Source organism: Pteronotus mesoamericanus, unplaced genomic scaffold, assembly GCF_021234165.1.
Source record: "Pteronotus mesoamericanus isolate MK-2021 breed Mesoamerican mustached bat unplaced genomic scaffold, CSHL_Meso_final contig_20, whole genome shotgun sequence".
Classification (NCBI taxonomy): Eukaryota; Metazoa; Chordata; class Mammalia; order Chiroptera; family Mormoopidae; genus Pteronotus; species Pteronotus mesoamericanus.
In genome coordinates, this window is record NW_026555085.1 from 14,896,951 (window position 1) to 14,924,101 (window position 27,151).

Sequence of the window (27,151 nt, forward strand, 5' to 3'; positions counted from 1 at the left end):
TGGCTGAGACAAGTCTCTCTGACCCTAATTTCTTACTCCTAAAAGGGGCAAAATTATATTGTGAGGATTAAATGAAATAACAACAATTAAGGCTCTGTCCCAAAGCCCGTATAGGTAGGCAACTCAATAAATGTTAGTTTCAGGCTATCCATATGAATCATTTTCTAATAAGAAACCAGCCTCTTGAAACCTTTCTATTATACAAAAGCATTTGAGAGAGAGTGAAAAACATGATGGTGTGAGATATGGAAGGCCATGATCTTCAGTGTGGGCCTTGACAGCTCGCTGGTGCTCTGAGAATTGAAAACATGAACAATATCAAGGGATATGCATGAAAGGTGCTGAATAAATGGGAGATATAACCATTGGAAGATTAAAGGTTTCTCTTCCTGTATAAATTCATTTCCAAGGTTAATAAACACATATTTAAAAAGAAATAAATACCATCAAAATCTTAGAGAAATGGTCCTCAAGTATGGTTAAGACTGGGAAGCTTGAGTGTTCGCACATATGTACTGAGCATTCATTCAATAAATAATAATTGGTGTCCCTTATGTTGCTGACAACAATGCTAGGTGCTCTTGCTCAGTGACAAGAGCTGGCCCCTGTGCCTGTTTCTTCCACAAGAGCCTGCAGACGTTTTGACTTCATTCTTCATTTACACACCAAAGGGGAAAACTCTGGTTTTCAGTTTCTTCAGGTGTTTTAATTGTTCCTTTAAAGTGTCAAGATTTTATCATGTACTATCAACTCTTAATTTACATTGTCTTGAAAAATTCTACTCAAACTCCTACCATTTAAACAATAAAATTTTATTTTTATTTTTATTTTTTTAGTGTCATAAGCTTCTTTAAAAATTTTTTTTTATTGTTCAAATACATTTGTCTCCATTTTCCTGCCAAGACTTTCCCCTGCCCCATCCACCCCCATCTCCCTCCCTCAATCCTTCCTCACTTTGGCTTTGCCCATGGGTCCTTTATACATGTTCCTTGATTAGACCCTTCCCATTCCTTTCCCAGCTACCACCCTCCCTCCTTCCCTCTCGTTTCTGTTAGTTTCTTTTTTCTTTCAATGTCACTGGTTATATTTTCCTTGCTTGTTTGTTTTGTTGATTAGGTTCTGCTTATAGGCGAGATCATATGGTATTTGTCCTTCACCGCCTGGCTATTTCACTTAGCATAATACTCTCCAGTTCCATGCATGCTGTCACAAAGGGTAGTAGCTCTTTCTTTCTTTCTGCTGTGTAGTATTCCATTGTGTAAATGTACCATTGTTTTTTTATCCATTCATTTACTGGTGGGCACTTAGGTTGCTTCTAGCACTTGGCTATTTGTAAATTGTGCTGCTATGAACATTGAGGTGCATAGGTTCTTTTGAATTGGTGTTTCAGGATTCTTAGGGTATAATCCCAGCAGTGGAATTGCTGGATCAAAAGGCAGTTCCATTTTTAGCTTTTTGAGGAAATTCCAAACTGTTTTCCACAGTGGCTGAACCAGTTTGCATTCTCTCCAACAGTGTACTAGGGTTCCATTTTCTTCACAACCTCGCCAACACCCGTTGTTTGTTGACTCTTTTATGACAGCCATTCTCACCGGTGTGAAATGGTATCTCGTTGTGGTTTTAATTTGCATTTCTCTGATGGCTAGTGATGATGAACATCCTTTCATATGTCTCTGGGCCCAGTTTATGTCCTCATTGGAGAAGTGTCTGTTCAGGTCCTTTGTCCATTTTTTGATTGGATTGTTTGTCTTCCTGGAGAGGAGTCATGTGAGTTCTTTATATATTCTGGAGATCAAACTCCTGTCCGAGGTATCATTGGCAAATATATTTTCCCATACAGTTGGTTCCCTTTTCATTTTGCTGATGTTTTCCTTAGCTGTGCAGAAGCTCCTTATTTTGATGAAGTTCCATTTGTTTATTCTTTCCTTTATGTCCCTTGCTCTAGGGGTCATATCAGTGGAAATATTGCTGCGTGGGATATCTGAGAGTTTCCTGCCTATGTTCTCCTCTAGGACTTTTATGGTATCGCAACTTATATTTAAGTCTTTTATCCAACTTGAGTTTATTTTTGTGTATGGTGTAAGTTCATGGTCGAATTTCAATTTTTTGCATGTAGCTGTCCAACTTTCCCAACACCGTTTGTTGAAGAGGTTATTTTTATTCCATTGTATGCTTCTGCCCCCTTCGTCGAATATTAATTGACCATAGAGACATGGGTTTGTTTCTGGGCTCTCTATTCTGTTCCATTGATCTATATGTATTTTCTTATGTCAGTACCAGACTGTTTTGATTACAGTGGACTTGTAATATAGTTTGATGTCAGGTAGTGTGATCCCTCCTACTTTGTTCTTCTTTCTCAGAATTGCTGTTGCTATTTGGGGATGTTTATGGTTCCATATACATTTTTTAAATGTTTGTTTTATATCTGTGAAAAACGTCATTAGTATTTTAATAGGGGTTGCGTTGAATGTATAAAGTGCTTTGGGTAGTATGGACACCTTCATCATGTTAATTCTTCCAATCCATGGACACGGTATATGCTTCCATTTATTTGTGTCTTTCTTAATTTCTTTCTTCAGTGTTTTATAGTTTTCTGTGTATAGGTCTTTTACCTCCTTGGTTAAGTTTATTCCTACGTACTTTATTTTTCTTGTTGCTATAGCAAATGGGATTTTCCCCCTGATTTCTGATTCTGATATTTCATTGTTGGTGTACAAAAATGCCTTTGGTTTCTGAATATTGACTTTGTATCCCACTGTTTTGCCAAATTCACTTATTAGGTCGAGTAGTTTTTTGAGTAGTCTATGGGGTTTTCTATGGACACTATCATGTCATCTGCAAACAATGATAGTTTTCCTTTCTCCTTTCCAGTTTGGATCCCTTTTATTTCTTTTTCTTGTATGATTGCTGTGGCTAAGGCTTCCAATACTATGTTGAGTAGAAGTGGTGAAAGCAGACATCCTTGTCTTGTTCCTGATCTTAGTGGGACAACTTTTAGTTTTTGCCTGTTGAATATGATATTGGCTGTAGGTTTTTCATATATGGCCTTTATTATGTTGAGGTAGGTTCCTCTATTCCCACTTTGCTGGGTGTTTTTTATCATAAATGGGTGTTGTATCTTATCAAAGGCTTTTTCTGCCTCAATTGATATGACCATGTGGTTTTTGTCTTTCCTTTATAAAAAACGAAATTTTAAAACATTTAAAAAATTATGAATCTCAAGTAATTAATCTCATAAATTTACAAAGGATGAAAATGTGGCTCAGTGATGATTAAAAAAAAGACAGAAAATACACACACATGGATATATCAAAACTTGTACTGTACTTCCTGATCCACTGAGACTTGCAACCACCTAAATCATTGGCTTCTAATGCCGAACATAAGACACAAGGAGGGGGACAATGTGTGTCCTCCCATCCCCCATATAACATGCCCCTTGTGCCCAGGAGTCTATCTTGATGCCTCATCACCCTGAAAAACATACAATTGTCAGAATCCTGATGATATAGTAAATTCGCCAGGCAAATTGTGAAATATGAGTCATGGTTCTATTTCTTCTGCAATTTTGAAAACAGCAAAATTTTTTATCAAGATAGAAACTGAAAACTCTGAGTGTCACCTCATGGGGAGCCCTGACACTCTCACGTCAGACTTGTTCTCACCCGCCCGCACAACTCTAGTCACGCTATGCTTTGGCCAGGGAGTCACCCTGCTGGCTAGCGCTCAGTACCCAGAAAATTGCCTACCCTGAGGCCCTTTCAAATGGCCTCACAAGCACCTTGTTGTAGCCTGGTCTCCAGCTCCCATGCCAGGCAGGGAGTCTGTTGTCCCAGAGGCGTGAACCGCCCCCCGCCGCCCATCACCTTTTCCTCTTACTATTCAGACCCAGAGTTCAGCCCTCCCTGTGCTGAGGTCCAGCCTTCCTGTCCTGCAACTGGTATCTTCTTCCCTGTTCTAAGTCCCAGTCTCTTAAGAACCTGGTTTTTGAAAACTGATTCCTACTACTGCACTAATTCATTACTCCTTTCTGGAAGGGTTATCTTACATTGACCATTAGTTGACAGTGTCTTAACCTAGCATCTTTAGAACTATGCTTCATGGAATCCTAAGCTTCCATGAATGTGCCTGAGGGTCATCCTATGGAGCCTCCAAACCCTTGACTTCTAGCGGGGCTCCAACCAGGGCATGCTGTGTTTATGTGCCTTCTACACTGGGGCCCCCCAGAGGGGTCCATAAGAGGTCAGGCTCTGGAGTCAGATCGCCCAGGTTTGATCTACCAGCTGTGTGATATTGGGCAGCCATTTAACCTCCCTGTGCCTCCGTTTGGTCACCTGTAAAATATTAACAATAACAGTACACTGTATCTCACAGGGTTGTTGTAGGACTAAATGAGTTAAAACACTAAGAATTTGCTATTATGATTTATAAGGGGTAATCTGCAAGATGCCACTTGGAAGAAATTTTCCACGGCTTAAAAAAAAAAGTAAGACCAACAAACAAAACCCCAAACTCCCACTACCTTCATTTAAAATATGAATAACTTATTGGAATTCTGCCACTGAGGGCAGGTTTTTTGGCGCCTCTGAAATCCTACCTAAGCGTGGGGCTGAGCTGGCTTCAGGTTTGCCTGTAGATTAGAGCAACCTGCTCATAGGCAGCATTTACATTCGAAGTTGCTGACTTAGGGAGAGGGGTTGAGTGCGATGTCTGAGACATTTTATTCATCCCATTATTATATGAATTTTTTAAGTTGTTATTATTAAGCTAATAATACTATAAGGCTCTTTATGATATATGCCAAGCAAGAGGCCACTGGCTCCCAGTGTGACAGAGTCCATGGGAAGAAATGCTGCCTGATATTCTCAACAAGAGCTTGGATACCATCGTCAGAGGTTGCCATGGTGTGTGCTTCATTAGAGAACTTTGGAACCTGACAAGTGGCCTTCAGTGCTTGAAGGTCAAGGAGATAAATGTTACAGGACACCTGTAGGTCTTTTCCACTTCCAGAATAAGCATCTAAAGTTTGGTCTTTCAAATTCAGCACAAATTATGCTACGACTATGTGCATTGTGAATCTGGATGCAGCTGTCACTCAGAGAAATTGTGGGTGTGGGGGAAGAATGTTGGCTATGGAATTAGTCTCCTCACCCACTGGCTGCCACACCCCCTCGGAGACTCCCACCTTGGTGCATTTGCACCTGATCCCCCTGACCTTTGCTGGCCTCCAATGCTCTGACCTAAGCCTGCCTCCACCTCCTCATCCCCAGGATCCCCGTGCCCCAGGCCAGGCTGACTGTCCCATCTCAGGATCTCAGCCTCCTGGTTCTAGACAGAATTGTACATCACTAATCGTCGGAGGCTTGTCTCCCTCCTGTGGGGTCCACAGTGTCCTTAGCTTACCCTGCACTGCACTGGTTACCCTGTGTTGTTGGTCCCCCTGCACCCTTGTGAGATCTTTAAAGACTGGGCCTGTGTCCAGTTCATTCTTGATTATCCAGGGCCTGGCACAGGGCCTGCATGTTGTAGGTGCTTAATAAAAGTTTGAGAAATGAATGACTATACCCGCGCACTGTTCAGTTAGGGGTGGCAAGTGTTACCGATCACTTGAGACATATGTCATAAGTAATTTCCAACCAATCTTGAGATTTTTTTCAAAACTGAAAACAATGCTCTTTCCCTGTTCCTTTAAAAAATTTTAATTTGTCTGGACTCAAGGTTCTTATCATGTGATAATGTAACTCTCACTTGCAAGAACAGCTGGGCTGGGATTAGAACCCTGGAATTGTGCGGCCATGGAGTTACACAGGGAGCACCCCCTTGGGCATGGCCAAGGAACAAAGATGAGGACTGAAGCACGCTCCATTTAACACCACCAGGATCATACCCTGGCCAGTGCAGGGTTGTTGGCACAGTGCCCCATGATACAATGTCCCCAACTCCACTATGATGCTCCATCCAAATGGGGTCCAAAATATTCCATGGCAGGAAACGTAGGGTTATTGTAGTGAGGGCTGGAATGAGGTCGGACCCAATCTTATATCGTCTGACCTCAGCTTATGAGGTGGAGGAGGGGTGTTTTCACAGGGTCTTATTGTCCTAGGATCTGAAAAATTCTTGTTTTTTGGTTAATTAATACTCTGCCATTTACACTGCCCATGCAGCTTCCTTTGCAGAATTCCAAACACACAAGGGCTGTTGGGTAGAACAGGAAGCAAATTTTGGGAAGCACGCATCAAAATCCCCTATGACATTTCTTTGTGGCTCAGTCTGAAGTCACACAGGCCTCAGAATGTCAATCCTAAAGAAATTCCCATAGCTTGTGGAAAGAGGATTTCCTCATACATGTCTGTCTCTAAACTCAGAAGAACACTGTGTTGTTTTTTATTAAAAAAATAAAGATAGCAGCTAATATCTAGTGAACATTTACTAAACACCAGGTAGAGTGCCGAGTGCTTTTACACAGATTATTTCACTGATTCCTTGCAATGATAAATCTCTAAAAGAGGAGAAAATGAGAGTGGTCCTAGGTCACTTGTTTAAGGTTATCCAAGTAGAAGGTCATGGGGCTGGGATTTGAATCAATATCTGGCTCCAAAGCCTGGACCCACCTTCCTCTCACACACAGGTTCTTCTTGTGAACATGGTCATTTATTTCTGTATATACTGCAGCTGCGTTCTCCAGACAGTATGGCGCTTTAGAAAATATTGTGCCAGTTTTCACTCAGGTGGACCAGCAAATACACCTTATTTGGCTTGGGAATTGCTCTGTTTCTTGCTCCTTTCTCTATTCAGCTTGCAGACCAACTCCAGGGAGTAAAATCTCTGTCTGCCTGCAACACAGATTCTCTCTCCTGGATTGCTTGAAGACAGGTGCTGAGCTGCCCTGCACAGCTTCAGGTACCAGGACAGGTGCCTCTGGTTCTAACAGAGGGTGTCACTGCAGAGGCCTACGAATGCCCCTCCCCCTTGTATTCCTCCCACCCCAGCTGGACAGGCTGGGGCATTGGAGATGCTGGTCAGGTTGGACCCTGGACCCTCTTGAGCCTTTAACCCTTAAATGGGACATTTACAGAAAAAGAGACTTTCTGTGAAAATCTCCCTGGGAAGGTGCAAAGGATGCATGCCCTGCTGGCCCCCTCCATCCCTCCTGCTGTGGGTGCTCACAGTCAGGGGCTTTCTTGATATTCTTTACTCTCATCTTTACCTCTGAAGAACTGAAGGGAGAAATCATAGGAACTGGAAATTCCGACCAACCTTTTGCTTTCAGTTGTGCGGAGGCCGGTGAGTCTTGTTCTGAGAAGATGGTGAGAGATTGTGAACGGTCTGCCAATCAACCTTTATCTGAGGAGGAGGGTTTGAGTCCTGTTGTCAAAGTAGGAAGGAAAATGAGGCAGTTAGGAAAAAGTGAATGGTGAATGCAATTTTATTTCCTTAAAAGCATTCTTTATCAAAAGAGGGGCACTGCCAGGGGCTCAGGCAAGCTGGGTGGACCAGGATGTTTGCTCTGGGGAAGGAGCAGAGGAAGGCTGAGAAGGGGAAAACTCTCCTGGGACTTCAGTGAATTCTGAGCTTTAAAACGTTGTTGATCTCGCCAGGTTCCAACTTTTGACAGCTGCTAAATAAGGCACCTGAGAAAATTAGCTTCAATTTTATAATTTGGAAATGGGAAGGAAAAATTCATCAGGGCCAACGGCACAGAAAGAACACAGGGGCTTTCCTGGGCCTGCACGGAGGCTTCTAGCTGTGACTCATTAAGCCTTGGTGTGTCTCCACACCAAGAAGAGATCTGGGGTCCTGTGAGGACGAAAGAGACACATTTCCTGCCCTCGGAATCTGGGCACTCACAGCCACGAGCTAAGGCAAAGCCTGTTAGAAACGGCCTCTATACAATGTCCCCCTCTACTGGATTCTTGCATGGAACACAGTACCCCAGAGGCCGTCTGATGCCTTAGCATCTCTTCAGAGGTTTTTCTCGACATTAGAATATAGTTTGGTGTTGGCCAAGGCGATCACCCCGCCCTCTCCATCATTCCCTTGATTAAGGTGAAAAATTCTCTAAACACACACACACCCAAGAAAGATAAGACACGTACCCAAGAGAGTGAATGAAATGATGATGGGCAGCGTGGAATTTTAAGACGTCAGAAGACAGACTTGTCTCCCTACTGGGGGATTGAGGAGCAGAGAGGGGGAGCTGCGTGCTGAAGACATACAGCTGGTACCAGGCAACAGCGGGGCCGAAAGCCCCTTCTCCTGATTCCTACTTTAGTGCTCCTTCTCCTGGGACAGAGTGGCTCGTAAATAATCAGCGTGGCTGAAATTTGAGAGAGGCTTCTGGTCATGGAAACCACAGGGCTGGTCTTAGAAGGAAGCGGTCTTTTAGACTGTTTCTCTCTTAGGATCCCCAGGCCCTTGGTGACCCACAGGCTGTAAGTCCAGGCAAAGCCTGAGTGATGAGCAAGGCCCCTCCCTCCATGCCCTGCCCAACCACAGGGTCTGGATTCTTCCCCATTTCGTCACTACTTCTGGGGTAGTGCTGCCCACTAGAACTTTCTGCAGTGACGGAAATGATCTAAATCTGTACTTCTCAATATGGTAGCCACTAGCTACACATGGCTACTCAGCACTTGAAACGTGGCTAGTATGAATAAGAAGCTGAACTGTAAGTTTTATTTAATTTTAGTTAATTTTCAATGAGATGTCTACATGTATCTTACCTAATGGGCAACACAATTCTAGAAGGCCCTGTTGATATATGTACATCGTTTAGCCAACAACACAGTTTTCTTATTAGGTGCTACCTGGTAATTAGCAGGCTGTGTGGAGAGGACGGGACCCAGGATGTGACAGAGCAGCTTGTTCACACAGCACTGAAAGCAAAACACTGGGTTGTAATTTGTAATCTTGCTTTGGTCTGACTTGGGCTTGGGAGAGACCTAACTCCTGGGACTCTATTTCTTCACCTGTAAAATGGGAGAGGTTGATGGGTTTTAGCTGTGTGGCCTCTAAGGAGCCCTTTTATATTTTTACCTCCATGGACTCCTTGTTTAGAAAAAAAAAAGTTTGTCTATGTTACAAACAGCACTCCTTAAGTAATAACTACAGCCATTTTAAATTGTAAACTAATAGTCAGAACTTTTATCAGTTCTGACTATTAACCAAATAGTTAGAACCAAATAGTTCTGACTATTATCTCTGACGAGATAACCAAAGTGATCACATTGAATTGATATGATTCCATCCAACAGAGACCTGAGACATGATTAGACTGTCCAGTCTCTTATGAGACAGGTATGCTCCATTAATGGCTTTCTAAAATATTGAGAATATCTCCAGTAACCCCATTATTGCTTGCCAGGGCACTTAGGGAGCTTAGGAATCAGGTGAGAATTCAGATGAAATGATGTCCATGTCCCATGTGGGTCGCTTGGTTTTGAGTCTAAGGAGGCTTTGATAGGGGGACCTGGTCAGGGAGAGTGGGGACAAGCTGGTGCAGCACTCCTTGGGGGTGCGGTTCAGCCTTATTGAGGGGAGAGTGCTGAAATGCAGCGGTGAAGCCATGCGGGGGGCGGGGGCATTCATCTGCCTCTCCCTTTTGCTTAGGTCACTCTTTGGGGGGTGCTGGGAGATGTGAGAGCCATCTGTCCAGACCTGCCACCGGCTACCACATCAGGCCATCCTGCCTCCCCTTGGGCACTGCCTCCACCAGAAGGGAACAGAGCTTGAGGCAAAGGGCCATTTGCTTTCCCACATGAGAACCTCCAAGGCTCTGGAAGTGCCACAGGGAGGGTGGTAGGAGGAAACCCAGAGCAATGAGGCAGAACTTGAGACACATTTACACAGGAAGCTGTGAGGAAGCTCTTTCTGCCCTCAGAGTGTTCTGAGAATGGACTGGTGTCTTTGAAGGACATGCTTTCAGGTTGAGCTACTATCTGTGCAGCACCTCTGAGTCTGAGTGCTCTGGCCTTGCCTACCTCTCTGGGTCCTTACTCTGTGAGGGAGAAGATAGGAATCCACCCTACACACAGGAGGCCTTGGGACTGGGAAGTCAAGGGACTGGTTCCATGCTGTTTAGCTGGTGGACGGCAGCTCTGGGATTCACTCCCAGGACAGCCAAGGCTCTGAGCCTAGGGAACATGACAGAGCCTGTCAATGAAGAAACACAACCTGTTACAGCCTGATCATTCTTATGCCTCTTACCTAGTACCACATTGGCAGGAAACTCCCTCTGTACCTCAATACCAAGAACCACCCTTGCGTTCTCACATCATGTATCCTTCTTCTACTGCTGCTGGTTTGTAAGTTCTCATTCTCCAAATGTCTTTATCAGGCTAATTTTGTTCTCCCAGGAATCCTGGCAGGTAGATGGAACCAACCTATCTGTTCCCATTTTCCATCTGCATAAACTGAGTTCCAGGGAATGACATGGCTTTGCAACTGATTTCAGGGTTGGATTGGCTAAATAAAAGGGAACTTCTTTGGCTGGTATGTTTGCCTTTTTGACCTCTGGGGCCAAAGTATCCATCCTACAAGGTCAATATCCTTCTGACACTTCTTTTGTTCGTGGTGGTGAAAAATAAGTGGCTTTATTCTTGATAAAGCATAAGGCTCCCAATCTTAACAATTTTTGTAGTGCTGACAGAGATTCCAAAATCTTTTGATGGCCCTAAAGTCTTGTGAGGACAGGATTGTCTCAGTCCTCTTGTGTGTCTGTGTAGGTGTCTGTGTTAACTCGTTCTCTGAGGAACCTCATGGAGGCCAGGGGCAAGCTTCTGTATGCTGTGTTAGTCAAATCTTCTAATAAGCATGAAGGTGCTTTTGAAAATCCCTGCACCCTGGGTCTGTGTGGGGACTTTTGTAACAAGGACCCATCTTGTCTGTTGAGCTGGGCTTGGGCAGGTATGCTCCACAGGCTGCTTGCATGTATGTACTTATTTTTTAAAAATAAACATTAACTGAGCATCTACTACTTGCCAGACATTGTCTTACACACTTGCACAGTCATCATCCCTTTTAATAAGGCTCATGTTTAATTTGGGTTTTGTTCAGGGAGAGTACTTGAGCATCTGGAATAGGATTAAAATAATCACAGCCTTCTCTTTTTCCTCCTTAACTTTTCAGATTTTATTTCCCAGGAGATGGTGTTCAGTTGTTTGATTTTACGATTTATGATCATGGAGGATTTTTTTTTTACATGAAATGCTTGCCAAGGAGGTGTGTTCTACTGAGGGTATACATCAGACTGGAATGAGAGTCTGCGGTGAGGGCAGCTTAACCAAGGGGAGGGGACTGCAACATTAATAAACTGAGATCATAGAATAACGGGGGTGGGGAGCCCAGGGCCTTTGTTGGAAAGATATTAATAGGGATCATGCTTACATTTTTAGCTGAAGAAACTATTTGATCTCCTGAGCATAGCTCTGATGTCTCTTATGATATGTATTAAACGTAAAACCCCTTTCCACTCGGAAAGTCATTTGTCAAATCAAGTAGTTAGAAGTTTCTACAAAGTCCTGGAGCCTTAGAAAGCAAGATAGGCATGGCTGGTCCCTCGGTGCTGAACTGAGTGCGTGCTGTTGTGAATGGGTTGGGCAGGCTCTGGAGCATGAGGCCCTTCACAACCAGTGCACAGTGTTGGCATGTGGTTGGTCGGAGGTCTGAACTTTACGGTTTTGATGGGGCAATGTGAGGGATGGGAAAAACAATTAATATGACATTAATAAAGTGCCTATTATGTGCCGGGCATAGAGCAAGGCAATTTTAAATCTCTTTTCTCATCTAATGTGGACAATAGCCTCATCAACCATGGGTCATGACTCCTTACTGCCCTTAGGGCCCTCCCTAATCTTTGGCCAAATAACACAACTGTTGGACAATTATTCACTGTCATATTTTCGGGGGGGGGGGGAGCGTGCTTCTAAAAGATATTCTGGTCAAAATGATCTCCCCAGTTGGACTGAAATTCCAAACAACTGAGCTACTAGGGAGCCAGTTTGAATCATGAGCCACAGACTCAAGGAGCATCCTGTTAAAATGTCCCTGAAATTCTCTGTGAGAAAAGGAAAGTCCTCCTGCCATCAACATATGGTTATTTTTCATGTTAATGAAAACTTGGGTATTGGTTTAATTGCAAGGGATGGAGACCCTAAGTTTTACATAGATCTCACCTCTCTCCTTTAGCATCCAGGTGTCCGCATAGACCAAATTTCCCACATGGAGCCTGTAAGATTTTTGTGTTGCTCTCTGCAGGTGAAGTCCAAGCTGTAGTTGACACCGTACATCAGCAGCCAAGGAAGTGGGGAGGCTGATATTTTATAGAATGCTGGTCTGGCCAGGGATGTTGCCTGTGTCTGGGAAGGCCTGGCAGCCACAGGAGAGAGGGGAAGGGAGGAGAAGGAAGGGGAAAACCATCGCTCACTTTCCTGAACACCATAGCAAACTGGGCAATCAAGTCCCTCAAAGGGAATTTTAGGAAGACCAAACAAGAATCAGAAGAAAGCAACAATATCAGCTGGAGCCTCAAAGTTGGTGGTTCTTTCAGGGAAAAGCAAAAGGTAAGCAGTAATCAAATGTGATCATGCACATGGGTTGAGGTTAATAATCTTGGCCAACATTTCTCAAGAGTTTCTTAGGCATTGTGTGAAGGGTTTTATATGAAATACCTGCTTTTCTCCTCAAAAATGCTCTAAGAAGATATGATTAGCACCCACATTTTACAACTGAGCAAACTGGGTCCAGAGGATTTTCTAGCCCAGAGAATGAAGGAAGAAATATGACCAGTTACGTGTTCACTTTGAACATATGATCTGAACAACCCAGTAGCTTAGGAGAAACATAAATATGCCTGGTACTGAAGTCAGAGAAAAATGTCTCTTGTGAAACATGTGGATGATTCACTAACATAACATAATGCAATTTTTAAATCGTAATGTACCTGAATCTATGCATCCATATGAGTGCTGGGTTGTTGAGACACCCGCCCCCCCAGCTCCCCATGTTACTGGCAGGACCTGGAGCTCCAACAAGGAGGTGTCTCTCACTTGCATGAAAGGGAGTACTGGTGTGTAAAAGGAAATATGTCTTCCCTGGACATTGTAGTTGACTTTTCCAATGACATAGCCACAGCTGGAGATTTGAATATACTCAGTGGTGGCAGATTGTCATCCTGGGAAAAAATGGTTGCAGGTTTTTGGGAGATGAGTCAGGTCCAGTGAATAAAGTATGTGTTTCACTTGACCTTCTGAAGGAGTAATAACAAGGCCAGTTTTCTGGTATGGTCCATAAATCAATCCAGCTCAGAAAGGAATTCCAAGAATATTTGGCAGCAGCCTTGGGATAAATGTATATGGCTTCCTGAGATGACAGCTTTGGGGATAGTGTTCATTTGTAGGAATAAGTTCTGATGCATCAGTAAATAGTCAGTTGTGTTATTTGTATGTCTTGATTTCCTAATTCAAATATAAGAACCCAAAAGTTGGGAGCCAGAGTAGATGCATAGCTGAAATGTGTTGGTGGAAATATTACTTGACTCCATCTCTCCCCACCTCTTGTTTCTCTCAATCTTCTCTTTAAACAAACAACTCTGTTCTCTGATGCTCTAAACAAAATTCCTGGATTCACCTTCTCTTCTCTTCCGGTCACCATCCAGGTCCAGTCTGTCAGGAAATCATATTTGCTCTACCTTTAAAATATGCCTGCAGTAAGGCTGCCTCTCACAGCCTCCACTCTTCCTGTCCACTTCCCTCTTCCCTCGCACCTGGGTTGTTACAGTAACTCCCTCTTTGGTCTCCCTGCCTTCACCCTTGCCTCTCATGGTCTGGTCTCTACCTGTCAACCACTTGGAAAACAGGTCACTGCTTTACTCAGAGTGCTGCACTGATTTTGGTGGTTGGCAGGCTAATGGCCCCCAAGATGTCCATGGCCTAATCCCTAAAGCCCATGAATATGTCACCTCAGTGGCTAAAGGCACTTTGTAGATGTGATTAAAAGTATGGGCCTTGACATGGGAAAAGTTCCCTGGATTTTCCATCTGGGCCCAACCTAATCATGTGAGTCCCTAAGAGTGGAGAACCTTGCCATGCTGGGGTCAGAGCCACAGAGTTGTGGGGATAGAAGTATGGCCAGAGGGATATCACATGAGAAGGGCCTGACACCCTCTTGCTGGCTTTGAAGCTGGAGAAAGGGGGCCACGAGCCAGACTGAAGTCAGATTCCGAGAGTCAAAAAGAAAATGAGAAAAGGGATTCTCTCTTGGGGACTCCAGAAAGTAACGCAGACCTGCTAATACCTTGATTTCAGCCCAGCGGGACACACACCAGGCTTGTGACCTCCAGAAATCCAAGATAATGAATTTGTGTCATATTAAACCACTGTTTGTTTGTTTACAGTAATTTGTTATAGCAGCAATAGGACTCAAGGCTCTCAGCCCACTTAGGTTAAACCCTAAAGTTTTACCACTGCCTGCAAGGACCCTGTGGGATCTCTGAGTCCATCTGTTTCTCGTCCCCTCACCTGTTTACCCTGCTCATCACACAGGCCTCCTTGTTCTTTCTCTGAATGTCGAGAGGGCTCTTACATCAGATTGTTATACTTGCTGTGTCCTCAGCCGGAAGTGCTCTCCCCCATAACCACAGCGCCTCCTGCCTCACCATTCAGTCTCTGCTGGAAGCTCAGATACTGCCTGCCCAGAGCACGCTTCTTAAAAACAGCGCCCCCTGTTGGCTGTTACTTTCCATCATCTCTGTTACCCTGCTTTGCTCTTGTCTCCTGATAGATACACAGACACACACACACCGATACTTCTACATGTTTGTTGTTTTTGTTTGTTTGTTTATTGTCTGTCATAACCCACTAGAAAGTAAGATTCATGAAGGTAGGGATTTTTGCCTGTTTTTACCCCCTCTGGTATATCCCAGGGGCCTAGAATATAGCACATAGGAACTGTTCAATAAATATTTATTGAATGAATAAAGGGAAAGTGAGTAACAAGGTATTAATTGTCATATACTATAAACAATCTTCTTGCTATAATATACTGACAGTTGTTAGTTTTGGCCAGACATCAAATAAGCACTCTCAACAATAAATTCCCCAAACAAGTAATTCATTTTGGACACTTTTAATTTTTTTTTTTTAAACTATGATGAGACTAACTGTTTGAATCCAAAGCCCAGGTGTGGAATGCTATCACCAACCCCTCCCTACAAATTGCCTGGATGATGATTTCTGCTTATGACACAGGACTCAGGGTTTCAGCACAGCTGCCCCCCCCCCCGCCCCCCCGCCGGCTTGGTGACCTCTGGCAAAGCACTCCCCCTGCTGGACTTTCATTTCCTCCTGTGTTAAAGGGGGACTGGATGACAATTCCTTGGACCTCTTCCACCACTAAGGTCTTCAGTGCTCACTGGTTCTGCATCTGTTGGGCTACTTCAGGATGGTGAGCTCTAGGGAGGCTGGGCACCATTTCTCTGGGTGCCTTTGAGAGACAAATGCTCCTTTGTGCTCTCCCCTGGAAGCACTCCAGATTCCCGGAACACAGGTGGGGTGTGGGTGTGTGTCCGCCAGTGTCATCCCTGGGAAGGTGAGGAGAAGGGGAGGGGGGCAGAAACAAAGAAGGCAGGGTGGCTGAGAGAGGGGGCAGGAAAGAGAAACAGGTTAGGACACATGAAAGATTCTTAAAGTTTTGGAAAGAAAAAATTTTTAATCTGACTAAAAGAGTTAATGGCGTGCATATTGAAGGAGGCAGATGGCCAAGTTAGGAAGCCCGTCAAGAGCATGGATTCTGAACTGACTTCTTTGGACAAGAGTTTGGCAATACACTCATCCTTTGGTGTCAGCAGAGGCTTAGTTCCAAAACCGCTGTGGATATCGAAATCTGAGGATGCTCAAGTCCCTTATATAAAAGGGCATGATGTTTCCATATAACCTATGTTTATTATCCCATATACTTTAAGTCCTCTCCAGGTTCCTTATAATACATAACACAATGTAAATGCGATGTGAATAGTTGTTGCATAGTAATGTTTAGGGATAAACTTTCTGGAATGTTTTTGTTCAAATATTTCCTGATTTGTAGCAGGTTGAATCTGCAAATATAGAACCTGCAGATACAGAGGACCATCTGTGTCTAGTAAAGTTGAAGATAGGAGTAAACTATGACCCAGAAATTCCACTCCTCTGTGAATGGAACTGTGCCCCCCTGTCTAGTTTATATGTTGAAACCCTAACCCTCCCCATGTGATAGTGTTTGAAGATGAAACTTTTGAGAGATAACTAGGTTGAGATGAGGCCATGCAGGTGAGGCCCTCATAACGAGTGACATGCCCTTATAAGAGAGCTTGCCCTTTCTCTTTTTCTGCCCTGTGAAGACACAGTGAGAAGGTGGCTGTCTACAAGCCAGGAAGAGAGCTCTAGTCAGGTTCCTACCATGCTGGCACCTTGATTTTGGACTTTTAGCCTCCAGAACTGTGAGAAATAAATTTCTGTTGTTTCAGCCACCCAGTCTGTGGTATTTTCTATGACAGACCAAGCTGACTAAAACACACTCCTGGTATTTCTGCTCTAGAAAAACTTTGGCATATGTACACCAAGAGTAAGTATATTTATAGCACGATTGTTACAGCAAAAAGTAGGAACAAACTGTATGCCCACTAATAGTAGAAGAAATTTAAAAAATGGTGATATAATTACATAGTGGAAAACTACGCAGCAGTGAAAATGAATGTATTCCTCCAATCATATATCTATACAGATGAATCTCCCAAGTTGCAGAAGAATACATGTAGTATGAACCTACTTAAATAAAGTTCAGAATTATGCACAACTCAATAGTATATCATTACACATACTTGTATATACGAGTATACATTCATTGTAAAAGTATTGAGAAAAGAGCAAGGTGAAAAAAATACTGAAAAAATTCAGGTAAGTAGTTACTATGGAGAAGCAGGTGAAGGAAATGAGAACAGAGTGGGCACATAGGCGGATTGAAAAGCATTCAAAATGTCCTATGTTTGAGTCTGTGTGGTGGGGACAAGGATCTTGTTTTGTTTTTCTTTACACCTTCTATACAATGTTATATATATTATTGTGTATGTATATGAAATATTTCATCATTAGGAAAACAATTTAAACAGTAAAACAAAACATAATAAAATCATAGGTTTTGGAGAGAGGCCAACCTGGGCTCTGTTCCAGGTTCTGCCATTTCATTAACTTGGGATCTGAGCAAGCTCTTCCTTTTGTGACTAATGGCACCTTCTCATGGGCACCTGAGGGGAAAACCAGTAAAAATGAGAAGAGCTTGCACCCAGTAGGTGTTCACCAGTGGGTGTGATGATGATGAAGATGAGAAGAAGGCATATCCAAGCTCTTACAAGTTCTTCTCAAGATGATGCTAGCTGTTGTGAACATTTTCAACAGTTATAATGAAACTGCACATGAAGCTCTGTACTAAGCCCTCTCTTCCTTGGAACTAACAGCTCTTGGATACAAGTGAGAGCAGATAAGTCTGTGGACAATCAGTGGACTAGGACGAGAGACTGTGAATCTCACCATTGTGGTGGGAGATGTTAAATGCAATGCCAAGTAAGACCATGAGTTAGTATAGCTGTAGAGGATCTGAACAGCTTACTGAACAAGATCGATTTCGTGGACATATAGGAAGCCCTGCACCACACAGTTGGGGTTACATGTTTTTTCCTGTGTTAATGTTTCTAGAAACTGACCACACATTAGGCAATAACAAAAGGTTACCAAATTTCAAGAAAATCAGATATATATAGATCATATTTTCTGACTAAAGCACAATTAAATTAAAAATTAATAACAAAAGGATAACATATATTTTGAAATTTGAACATACTTTTAAATAACTTGGGGATCAAAATAAAATTATGTAAACTCTGTCAGAGAGGTTTTATTTTTAAAATGTATTTTATTTTTAGTTTTTAGTACATTTATTCTTCTTTAATTTTAAGGTTTTTTTTTTTTTTTTACTTACAGTTTACCCTCAGTAATATTTGTTTTACTTTCAGTTGTACAGCAAGGTGGTTAGGAAGGTTCGAAAGGCTGTAAGCGGCTAGCCCTCTTTGCCAGGCTTGGGCTGATCTGGAGAACATGACCAGGAAGGTGATGCCCAGCCTGGGCTCTTGCCTGGTATGTTTCGTTTCCTTCATCCAGCCTTCAAGGGACTGCTTCTTGTCTTCAGACCATGTGCAGGATATTTACTGCTTTTACCTCTTTCTTTCCCATCACTCTTTTTCCCAAATAAAAATCTCCCAGCTGACTGTCAGGGGTGGAAGAGGACACATATTTGCTGAATAGCTGACCGTGTACCAGGTACTGGGATTTGGGGCACACAGATAAATTAAACTCAGTCCTTGCCCACAGAGCTCACAGCGGGAAGGGAGAAAGGTATATTATTATATCATTGTATTCACACATTGTATATATGTGAAAGAATATAATATTCATTTATATTCACACAAAATTACAGGACCATGTGATGTCTTTGCAGAGATCACCAGAAAGAATCTATGGGATGAAGAGAAAAGCAGGACAGAGAGTGCATAGAGGAAGTAGGGCGCATGTGGAAACCCAGCACAATCAAGAGAAAATTTCAGGTAGATCTCAAAGGGCGGGTGGGCTCCTTCAGGAGGGGGGCTGAGGAGGGGCCAATGGGCCAGCATGGGGAACGAGAGGAGTGAATGAGCTGGTTCCTCTGGGATACGCTCAGGGTGTGGGTGAGGCAGGTGACGGGCTGCCATCTCCACGCAGGGCCTAAGACACGAGGGGCCTCGAATTTGAAGGGCTTGGAGTTGTATTCTGTAGGAGAAGGGGAATTAACAAAGGTTTTGAGACAGGAAAGTGACAAGGACTGATTTTTATTTATTTTTTAAATAAAGAAGCAATCTTGGCGGAAGAGGAGATGAATGGGAAGGAGGGAGGAAAGAACGGCGGCAGGGCAGCCAGCGAAGGGGCTGCTGCGATGGTCGGGCTGAGGGTGATGAAAACATGATGAATGAATTCTAAGATGCTGGAGACTGATCCTCAATGTGTTATCCTTCCCAGGAATTTTTGTATTTTGACAGGGGACACTACCTTAACCCAAAGGAATGAAACTTTAAAGATGCTAATTCCTTGGGTTGTGACGAGCCAGCAGGAGAGAGGTTTTGGGGTGAGAGGTTTAACAGCGCCCTTTGGGGCTCTGTAAGTAGGTACCATGTGGGCGGTGGGGGGAGTCACTGCATGGTCCTCTATGAGGTTCTTGTTTGTGGTCAACGTGAATCTTTGTCCATGCTGCACTGTAAGTGTTATGGAAATAGTGACAGCTGAAACTGTATAAAAAGACGTAATTCAATCTGATTTGAAAAGGAAAGCTGTTTCTCCACCTAGGCCATCCAAGACTCAGGCTGAACCTGAGCCAGTGGATCCTGAGAGCAGTCACTTCCCACAGCTGGTCAGTGCAGTGACGTGATGGGCGGAAACCTGGGCCAGGATCAGTCTGAGGCAGCAGGTTCTTCTGTAGATCAGTCCTGTCACTGAAATTCTGCAGGGCTGCCACCTTGGGAGCCACAGGAACCAGAGGGGAGAGGCTGGAGTGGGAGCTCTGGATGGGGAGAGGGGGTGACTCACATTCAGGGAAAAAAATCCTGTTTGTCTTTAGGTTTGGGACCAGGACTCTGGCTGAAGTGATTCCTTCAACATTGAACAATCATTTACCATCCTGGCCACAATTTGAATGGACAGAGAGGGTGTTTGATACTCACAGTGATAGAGCTACTGAGAAGAATGGTCTTTTCCGCATTTAAAGATGAAGCTAGTCTATCTCCACCCCCAGAGTTGGGTTGGATTCTTTCTGCGGTAGCAGAAAGAGCTTCCCTGTGCCATCCATACTCTAACCTGTCTTCCTTGTTGTCTACACATAGGCATTATTAAGACAGCTGGCTCAGGCTGCAGGTAGGGAGAGGGTATGTCTATGGCTCCAGGCTATGACTTACTTAAGCCACCCAATGTTCCCACACTTGGCCTGGTGAGCATCGTGTCTTATACATATTTGGCACAGGTTTTCCAGCTTCCTTCCCAGACTGACCTGGGGCATCTTTTCCCCATTCTCACATGCTTGTCTGAAGGCACACATGTGAATAGGACACGTGCACCCACAGTCAACACAGCTCCAAGAAGAAGGAAGCTCATAGTTCCCTGGGGCCTAATGTCATTGGAGGCCAGCTGAGCTCTGGTGTCAGCAACATGGATGTCTGGCCCAACCAAAGTCTTCTCATTGCCAGGACCAGAGTAAACTGCTAGCCCAGGTGGTGATCCGCATGCAGTTTAGCATGTTCGTTTAGTTGTCTTGGCTTTGGCCTTAACCTGTCTTTGCAAAAATGGGCCTGCAGTCAATCAGATAAGCAGATGTGACAGGAGAGATATGCTCTGGGTAGGAGAACAGAGGCCTGTGGCCTGGCTGCTTCTCAGTCTCCGCAGTTTGTATTACATCATAACCAAGACCAGTAGGCCCCTCCATGGTCCAGAGGATGAAAGTAGTGGTGGTTGGCACCTGGTTCTCCAGATGGCTAGAATTTGGTGTGAGGGATGTGGATACCACTCAGAATCCTCTGCATGCTTGGCTCAAGTGGGAGAGAAGATAGACACTAGGGGGAAGATGTGTTCTGAAATTTGTAGCACATACTCTGAAAGCAAAAGATGGCAACACTTCCTCTGCTAAATGTTCGAGAAAGTGTTTTAGCTTGGCTCATGGCTTGAGAACTTCCATGAAACTTCTGGAGTGTTCTGAAATAGTGATAGTCATTTGAACTCCAGAATTTAACTTTTATTATAAAGGGCCTAACAGAAAACATTCAGCTTCTAAAAATCTACTACAGCTTCCTCAACTCCAACGTCCCCACTCCCTTCCAATGTCTCTTCCTGAACTGCGGTAGCCTGGGACCAGAGGCAGGCTTAGGAAAATGTATGAGGAAGACAAACCTGGTGGCAATACTGGCTCCCCAATCCCTATCAAGCTTGGCGGGGTAAGAGTCTCTCTGCTATTCCTCCTAGCCTTGCCCAAATGAGACTTGGAATCTTCTGGCCAGAGGGATGTTGAGGAAACCCCCAAGTCCAAAGTTTTCAACTTCAATACCCTTGACCTCTGCTGGTAAGTGTGACAGTTTTATGCTGACCATATCCTGACCCCTGCTAGGGACAGGACTGGGCCTTCTATTTGCTTCCTTACTGGTCAAGTTTTAATCAAGCTTTATATTTTGTGATGTGTATTATGAAAATAATTTGAAAAAAAAATTTCTGAATTTAAAATAAAATTATAATAATAGACATATTTGTATTAAGGTTCACGGGAGTGGAGTGAGGGGTTTGAACATGATTCTGAAGTCAGTGGAGAATTGTTTATGTAGCTCAGAATAAAGGCCAGTCAAAGCTCGCTGATTTATGAATGTTAATCCTCTCATTCATGCTGTTGAGATAGATGTTGACAGTCTACTTTACAGATAAGGGAATTGAGGTCTGGGGAGGTTAAGTGACTTGCTCCAGGTGCCATTGCTCAGGAGGGCAGAAGCAAGAGTAGAATCCATGCCTATTTGTCTTCAAAACCCGTGTGTTTTCCAAGATTGCAGGTGGCCTGGGGAGCTGGCACGCCTCATTGTGGTACCTCTGGGGCTGTCTCACCATTTTCAGGCCAGTGCACTCTTAGTCCCTTTCCAAATGCAACAGTTGGTTCAGGTTTCCTCAATAGAGCAAAATAGAGTCTCCTTAAAAAAAAAAAAAAGAAATTGAGATATAATGACATATATTATATTACTTTCAGGTGTACAATATAATAATTCCATATTTTTATATATGGTCAAGTGATCACCACAAAAGTGCACAGTTAACTTTCATCACCACACATGCTTAAAATTTTTTCTTGTGATGAGAACTTTTAAGATCTACTTTCTTAGCAACTTTCAAATAGGCACTAGAGTATTATTAACTATAGTCACCATGCTGTACATGCCATCCCCAGGACTTACTTATTTTATAACTGGGAGTTTGTATCTTTTGACACCCTTCACTCATTTTACCCACTCCTATCCCCTGCCTCTGGCCATCACCAATCTGTTTCTCTCTATCTATGAGCTTGTTTTTGTTGTTGCTGTTGTTTTTGTTTGTTTTTAAATTCCACATATAGTGAGATCATACTTATTTGTCTTTCTCTTTTATTTCACTTAGCATAATGCCCTAAAGGTCCATCTATTGTGTCATAAATGGCAAGATTTCATTCTTTTTTAAGGCTAAATAATATTGCATTGCATAATTTTCATACCTATATACCAATCACATCTCCTGTGGATGGGCATTTACATGGCTTCCATACCTTGGCTGTTATAAATAATGTTGCTATAAGCATGGAGGTGCACATATCTTTTCAAGTTAGTGTTTTTGTTTCCTTCAGTTAAATACCTACAAGTGGAATTGCTGGATCATATGGTGATTCTGTTTTTAATTTTTGGAAGAACCTCCATACTGTCTTCCATAGTGGTTGCACCAATTTCTATTCCTACCAACAGTGCAGGAGGGAGGGTTCTCAGTAGGGCACCTCCTATACCAGAATCCTACCCATGTATTTGACTGAGCTTATGTGGCCCCTCTACCACTGGACACTCTCCAAACCACTTTCTGCAAATGCTGGCTCCATCCCTTACTACTTTCCATTGTTGTCCATTGTATTGATAGCTCTGCCCAAGGCCCCCTATAACTGTTGGGATTGACTTGGACCAGGCAATTTTCAACTTAAAGGCCCATCCTCTAGGCTTCCCTCCCTTCAGGAAGTAGAAAGGGGCGGGGCTTGGAGGGTGAGGTGAGAAAAGGGGAGGCAAATGGGGAGGAGAACAATGCTTCGGGTGGAACCAGATTTGGTCAAGAAGTGGTTTAAGTCACTGGGGGTGGGGGTGTGGGGCAGAGAGTATGTCTGAGATTAAAACATAAGGAAATGCCAGGTGCAAAAAACGGTCATGGGATGGGAGTGGAGATGATGGTAAAAGGTGAGTCAGAAGTAAAAGACTGGATTCCGCACGATTCCTGCTGGGGAGTGGGGAAGGGGGCCTTATCCACGAGAGGGAAGCTGTTTGGACAATTGCATGGTGGCCACACTTTCTTCCTAGTTGGATGGCATGTAGGCCTGGACCTTGGAGAGAGCCCCATAAAAAGCTGGCATCTGTGCTGTCCTTTTTAAAATCCTGAGGAGTTTCATGTCCTGCAGCAAGTCAGAGGGACACAGAGGGAGTCTGGTAAGTAGGATTTTAAATAACTTCCCTCTCCCACAGTTGCTATGTATGCTGGCTTGCTGGTGCCATATCACCATCTGCTCACAGACCGGGGTCATCTGAGAGGGACATGCTTCCAGGTGTGGTGGGCAGAGCAACAACCATGTGCTGGATAATGGGGCAGGAGATGCAGTGGTGAATAAGACCCAAGTGTTCCACATCCTCAGGAAACTCCCTAGCTACCTGTGTGATATCAGTTTCTTAGGGTCTCTGAGCCATAGTTTGTTTAGTTACCTATAAAATCAGGAAATGTGTATCTATCCCAAGATATCTGGAAGGTGTCTAGCTTTTGGTGGGCATTGAAACAAGGTTAGATTACCATGCCCTTTTGCTCAAGGTACGTTGGACACAGTTATCTCTCTTGGGCCCCTCCCTTCTTCCTGACTCTACCTGAAAAGAATGAGGATTCTTTCCTCATATTGTGGATTTTTGCCTTTTACCAGTTTTTAAGTGATTGCTGTATTAAGCATTTGATTGGATCTTTAAAATAACCTCAACATTATTATCCCCACTTTAGAGATGAGGAAACAAAGGTACAGATAAGCCAAGTAACTTTCCCAAGGTCACAGAGTTCATGAGTAAAGAGGTGGGATTTGAATTCAGGATTCTGAGGTGTGCACACTTAAGGACCAAGTCAAACTGTTCCATTTGGGAACAGGACTAAGTGAAGGAGCAGCCTGACCACATACAGACTCTTCAGTGGTATCTGGGGGCCAATGTTTTATTTTGAGGAACTATACCAAAAGGCAAAAACTAGGACCTACGTTCAGGATATATGAGGTCTATCCAGCCATGTAATATGAAAAATAGAGACATTTATTGAAGAGGATAAAAGATACAAGAAACATTGAACATAGGACAATGATGCCTCAGCCCCCTTTAAAGTAGGCATCTTGGGACCTCACACAGCTCTCCTAGTTGCCATCAGGTGCCCCATCCTATTTTCCTGAATCTCAACAATGGTCTGAAATCTCTTCCCTTTCAAAGGTGTTTTTGGTTTTGGGAAAAGCCAGATATCACAAGGCACCAAATCTGGGCTGTAGCGGGGCTGGGTCACCAGGGAGATTTGATGTCTTACCAAATAATTCTGCATGAAATGTGATACATGAGCGGGGATGCTGTCATGATGAAGCTGCCAATCACCAGTTATTCATAGCTATTGCCTTCTGAATCATCCAAGTAGTTTCTACAGAGGAATGTTCAAGCTTAATGCAAAATTTGATGCAGATTTGTTGCTCTACTCTCTCAGTCATTTTGAATGCAACGGCCACACAGTACACATGTTCACTCAATGGTGTCTACAGCTCCCACTGACTAGTACAGTGAAGTTGTCATTGTTCATGCATGCACATTCTAGTCCACTCTCCTGTGCCAAGTTGTATCCATGGTGTGCAAACTATTCTCGTTATAGTAACAATGGCTGGGCATTTTCAGGACAGACCTCATATACCAAGAGAAACTGCACACAAACACCACTTGGCTTAAATATCTGTCACTGATTTATTTCCATAAACAAACTAGACAGCAACTATGGGCAGGCAGGAGGGAGTTGAGGGCCCACAGTATCTTATCTGGGACCAACTGTTTCCTCTCATGGCCACCACCACTCATTCTCAGCCAGCTCATCTGCTGGCTGTTGAGTTCCTCTCTCAGAATTCTCTGTCTTGATCTACACAAGGGACTCAGGCCACTTAATGGTCAGCATGTGATGGTCGGCTACTTGTTCATTGTGCTCCAGAGAGATTCAGGGGACCAATGCTGATGCTCCACATGACCTGAGTGGCCAGGCTGAGCACAATTAAATGAAATACTGATGTAAAATTTATTTGATGGTTATGTATAAGGCAAAGAAAGGCAAGGTGTTGTTATTGAGGGGTTGGGAATCATCTCTATTAAAGTGGGATGATCTGAAGAGCACAGGGACTAATTCTTCTTCAAGGTCACAGATGAGGTAAGTAGAATCAAGACTTGAGTCTTGGTCTCCTGACTCCTTGTCTCTCCCAACTGAGGCTGGATTCTGAAATTTCTGACTTTAGACTGGGGATTGAAAACATAAATGTTTTTGAATGCTTTTGAATGTGATGCATGACTTTCCCCATAAAGAACACAGCTTTAGTGAAATAGGGAAGATATAATTATTTCTCTTGTGTACATTGGAGCTACATGGAGGTCTGTGAGGGTGGGGTTTTGCTCCTGAACATGGAAGGTGCTCAGTACCTGTAGGTCCTCTGGAATGAGAGGTAACTGTCATTTCCAATCAGTATGTTGTCCATTTCACCCAAGATTTACAAGCTGGTATTGAAATGGCCTAGGGCCTTAGAAAAAAACTTTTGGAAGTTTCATGAAAGACTTTCTTAATGAGAGGTATTGTGAACAAAAACTTAGGAACATAAGCTAGTAAGAGATGCTATAAAAGTAGAGATAGACATGAAACAAAATGCGGAGAGGAAGAAAAACAGTCAAGAAGTAAACTTTCAAAAGATCTCTTTGTATGTTTCTTTATTTAACATATTTAAGATGCCTCAAATACCCATGAGATGTAGTGGAGATGTGTGCAGTGTGGTATGGAGAAAAAAATGTGTATTGAAAATAGGCAGACTCAAATTCTCTGTCTTTTACTAGAACAGTAACCTTAGGCCAGTTACTAAACCAGCCTAAGCCTCAGTTTTCCTAACTATAATATAGGGGTTATCAATGATTGGACACAATTTATAGAAAGTGCCCATCAGGGCTGGCACACAGTAGACCTCAAATGACTGGAATCTGTTATTATTGTTATTTTACCAAAAAGAGCGAGAGAGAAGCATCCTTACCATCACCACTGCCACTACCCTTATCAGCACTACCACCATCTTCATTACCACCAACTTCATCAACAGCACCCTCATCATCATCATCACCATCATCATCATTGTCATGATAACTAACACTATTTATTGAGTGTTCATATGGTTTAGGTGCTATTCTCAATTCTTTAATGTGTTAACTCATTTAATCCTCATGACCCCACAAGTAGGCATGTGAAGAAAGAGATGCATAGAGAGGTTGATTAATCTGACCAAGATCACAGACCTGGCCCATGGCATCATTAAGTAAGGCGATGGCTCCTGCCAGCTTTGGGCTGTGTACGCAAACTGAACACATATCCCAGGATTTAATGAGATGACAAGGCCAGTAGACTTTCTGCTGCCTAGTGACTGGCAGAATTGATGTGAAAGAATTCTAACCTGCAAAGCAATATTCAAACAGGAGGCATGACAAAGATGGCTTGGATAAAATATACCATTATCAAGCAACCTGGACTTTAGAAGATTTTCCAACATCCTCTGCATTAAATTAACCCCTTCTTCTCCCTCCTTGCTAAACAATGAGGAACAGATGAACCCGACTGATTTCCAATTCACTCCCTGTAACCCATCATTCAATGTCCTTAGGCGGGCCAGTCATCTTGTCCCAACAAGCACAGATGAGACGCAGCAAACTTACCACCCTTTGGCACTTGTACTATTGGAAATAAACACACAGAGGAAATCTCTCGTTAAAATGCATGCAATGTTCCTTTAAAATACACAGGCGCTTTCTAAGACAGCCATTTCACTTGGCAGTTGGGCGCTCAAGTCTCCAAATTAAACAAGAGTGTTAGTGAATTGAGCCAATTCATCTGCTTCGTCCCAATGTAAATGTATACACCAGTGTGGCCATGGGTGTCTGTGTGCAGCCAGAGAGTGTTTACATGGTGAGAATAGAGCTTGGGCAGTTCGGATTTGATCCTCCTTCCCACTTTGCCTCTGGTGCTCGGCAGAGTTCATCCTTCCCTGTTCAGAGGTGGAA